The following is a 4,391-nucleotide window of genomic DNA, read 5'->3' on the forward strand; positions in this document are numbered from 1 at the left end:
CTATCCATACTGATTCAACATCTCCTGATTCTATGTCACCCCTTGCAAGGGAATGAATATCATTCCTTACCATCAGAGCAACCCCACCCCCTCTGCCCACCTGTCTGTCTTTTCTATACGTTGTGTACCCCTGAATATTCAGTTCCCAGCCCTGGTCCTCTTGTAGCCATGTCTCAGTGATCCCTACAACATCATACTTGCCCATGACTAACTGAGCCTCAAGCTCATCCACTTTATTTTTTATACTACGCGCATTTAAGTACAACACTTTAACTTCTGTATTTACCTCCCCTCTCACATCGTTCACAATTGGCCCTGCCCTTAATTTCTTTTCCGCTCTAGAACTTCTGTTCCCATTCTTCCGAGAGTCTTTTGCAATATCTCCTGTATTCCCTTTTACCTCATCTTCATATTCACAATTTGTTAACCCCTCCCCCCCACTACTTAGTTTAAAGCCACAGGTGTCACACTAGCAAACCTGCCTGCCAGAATGTTTGTCCCCCTGCTGTTAAGATGCAACCCGTCCCTTTTGTACAAGTCACCCCTAGCCCAGAAGAGATCCCAGTGGTCCAGAAATCTAAATCCCTGCTCTCTGCACCAGTCCCTCAGCCATAAATTCATACCCTCTATCTCTCTGTTCCTGGCCTCACCAGCACGAGGTACCGGTAGCAGTCCAGAGATAACTACCTTCGACGTCCTACTTCTCAGCGTTTTTCCCAACTCTCTAAACTCCCGCTGTAGCACCTCCTTCCTCTTCCGCCCGACGTCATTCGTGCCCACGTGCACAACGACTTCAGGTTGATCGCCTTCCCTCGCTAGGATTTTCTGAAGCCGGTCTGTGATGTGTTGAACCCTGGCACCAGGGAGGCAACAGACCATCCTCAAGTCCCTCCTGCTGCCACAGAATCTTCTGTCCGTCCCTCGGACTATGGAGTCACCGACCACTACGGCTCTTCCAGACTTCGGTCTCCCCTGTCGAGTATCCTGTTCTAAACGGCCTACCCCTTATTCTTAAACTGTGGCCCCTGGTTCTGGACTCCCCCAACATTGGGAACATGTTTCCTGCCTCTAACATGTCCAACCCCTTAATAATCTTATACGTTTCGATAAGATCCCCTCTCATCCTTCTAAATTCCAGTGTATACAAACCTAGTCGCTCCAGTCTTTCAACATATGACAGTCCCGCCATTCCGGGAGTAAACCTACGCTGCACGCCCTCAATAGCAAGAATATCCTTCCTCAAATTTGGAGACCAAAACTGCACAGTACTCCAGGTGCGGTCTCACTAGGGCCCTGTACAACTGCAGAAGGACCTCTTTGCTCCTATACTCAACTCCTCTTGTTATGAATGCCAACATTCCATTGGCTTTCTTCACTGCCTGCTGTACCGGGCGGCACGGTAGCGCAGCGGTAGAGTTGCTGCTTTACAGCGAATGCAGCGCCGGAGACTCAGGTTCGATCCTGACTACGGGTGCTGCACTGTAAGGAGTTTGTACGTTCTCCCCGTGACCTGCGTGGGTTTTCTCCGAGATCTTCGGTTTCCTCCCACACTCCAAAGATGTACAGGTATGTAGGTTAATTGGCTGGGTAAATGTAAAAATTGTCCCTAGTGGGTGTAGGATAGTGTTAATGTACGGGGATCGCTGGGCGGCACGGACTTGGAGGGCCGAAAAGGCCTGTTTCCGGCTGTATATATATGATATGATATGTACCTGCATGCTTCCTTTCAGTGACTGATGCACTAAGACACCCAAATCACGTTGTACGTCTCCTTTTCCTAACTTGACACCATTCAAATAATAATCTGCCTTCCTATTCTTACCACCAAAGTCGATAACCTCACACTTATCCACATTAAACTGCATCTGCCATGCATCCACCCACTCACACAACCTGTCCAAGTCACCCTGCAACCTGATAGCATCTTCCTCACAGTTCACACTGCCACCTAGCTTTGTATCATCGGCAAATTTGCTAATGGTACTTTTAATCCCTTCATCCAAGTCATTGATGTATATTGTAAATAGCTGCGGTCCCAACACTGAGCCTTGCGGTACCCCACTAGTCACTGCCTGCCATTCTGAAAGGGACCCATTTATCCCCGCTCTTTGCTTTCTGTCTGTCAACCAACTTTCTATCCATGTCAGTACCCTACCTCCAATACCATGTGCTCTAATTTTGCCCACCAATCTCCTATGTGGGACCTTGTGGAAGGCTTTCTGAAAGTCGAGGTACACCACATCCACGGGCTCTCCCGTCAAGTTACATCCTCAAAAAATTCCAGTAGATTAGTCAAGCACGATTTCCCCTTCGTAAATCCATGCTGACTCGGAACAATCCTGTTACTGCGATCCAAATGCTCCGCAATTTCGTCTTTTATAATTGACTCCAGCATCTTCCCCACCACTGATGTCAGACTAACTGGTCTATAATTTCCCGTTTTCTCTCTCCCTCCTTTCTTGAAAAGTGGGATAACATTAGCTACCCTCCAATCCACAGGAACTGACCCGGAATCTATAGAACATTGGAAAATAATTACTAATGCGCCCACAATTTCTAGAGCCACCTCCTTAAGCACCCTGGGATGCAGACCATCAGGCCCTGGGGATTTATCAGCCTTGAGTCCCATTAGTCTACCCAAAACTTTTTCCTGCCTAATGTGGATTTCCTCCAGTTCCTCTGTCACCCTAGGATCTCTGGCCACTAGAACATCTGGGAGATTGTTTGTATCCTCCTCAGTGAAGACAGATCCAAAGTACCGGTTCAACTCTTCTGCCATTTTTGTTCCCCATAATAAATTCCCCTGCTTCTGTCTTCAAGGGACCCACATTTGCCTTGACTATTTTTTTCCTCTTCACATACCTAAAAAAGCTTTTACTATCCTCCTTTATATTATATTATTAATGGCTAGTTTACCCTCGTACCTCATCTTTTCTCCCCGTATTGCCTTTTTAGTTATCTTCTGTTGCTCTTTAAAAGAGTCCCAATCCTCTGGCTTCCCATTCTTCTTTGCTATGTTATACTTCTTCCCTTTTATTTTTATGTTGTCCTTGACTTCCCTTGTCAGCCACGGGTGCCTCTTACTCCCCTTAGAATCTTTCTTCCTCTTTGGGATAAATTGATCCTGCAACTTCTGCATTATTCCCAGGAATACCTGCCATTGCTGTTCCACAGTCTTCCCTGCTAGGGCCTCCTTCCAGCCAATTTTGGCCAACTCCTGCCTCATGCCTCTGTAATCCCCTTTGCTATACTGTAATACTGACACCTCTGATTTTCCCTTCTCCCTCTCCATTTGTAGAGTAAAACTTATCATGTAACTTTTCTATGTAAATGTCATAAAAAATATTTTCTTCGACACCTCTTTACATTAAATAAAGTGTAAGATTACGCAGCATTTAGTAATCTACTGAATTCCACATTCCTTCAGACTGAAGGGCCACTCTGAAAGGTTGTCTGTCCATTTCCCTCCACGCATGCCGGGGCTGCTGTTCCTCCAGCAGTATTAACTCCATCCATGCCTTAATCAATTGCCTGTCCAGCCACCACTTAAATGTTGTCATACGTTCATAACTAATAGGAGCAGAATTAGGCCATTCGGCCCATCAAGTCTACTCCGCCATTCAATTATGGTTGATCTATATCTCCCTCCTCACCCCATTCTACTGCTTTCTCCCATCACCCCAGACTAATCAATAATCTAGCTATCTCTGCCTTAAAGATATCCATAGACTTGGCCTCCCCAGCATCCTGCAGCAAAGAATTCCAAATTCACCACACTCTGACAAAAGAAAATCCCAATCTCCTTCCTAAAGGAACATCCTTCAATTCTGAGGCTATGACCTCTAATCCTAGACTCTCCCACTAGTGGAAACATCTTTGTCACATCCACTCTAGCCAAGATTGTGAACGCCAAGGATAGACACAAAAAGCTGGAGTAAGTCAGTGGGACAGGCAGCACCTCTGGAGAGAAGGAATAAGTGAGTGATGTTTTGGGTCGAGACCTTTCTTCAGCCCCCCACCACTACCCCCACCCGATACCAACTAGCCTTTGGGTAAATAATTACCCCCTTGGTCCTCCTTAAATCTTTGCCCTCTCGTTATGACCTCTAGTTTTAGACACCCTTGCCATAGGAAACAGGCTCTGGCTATCTATGTCTCAAATTTATATACTTTATATAATGTCAACTTTCAGCCTTCTCTCCAGGCAGACCAATGTTTTCCATGAAGACAATTGATTATTCACTCTCCCCTCATTACACAAGCCCTCCAATTCAAATTGTGTGAGCAAATTCTTCAGATCATAGTCAAGTGGTTTACTGAAGTTTATTGTCTAACTGAAGAAACAAGTGGCTTCACAAGGGAGAAAAATAATATTTTGGGGAAGAAAACAA

The sequence above is a fragment of the Rhinoraja longicauda genome, chromosome 14, assembly GCF_053455715.1.
Source record: "Rhinoraja longicauda isolate Sanriku21f chromosome 14, sRhiLon1.1, whole genome shotgun sequence".
In the NCBI taxonomy this organism is placed as follows: domain Eukaryota; kingdom Metazoa; phylum Chordata; class Chondrichthyes; order Rajiformes; family Arhynchobatidae; genus Rhinoraja; species Rhinoraja longicauda.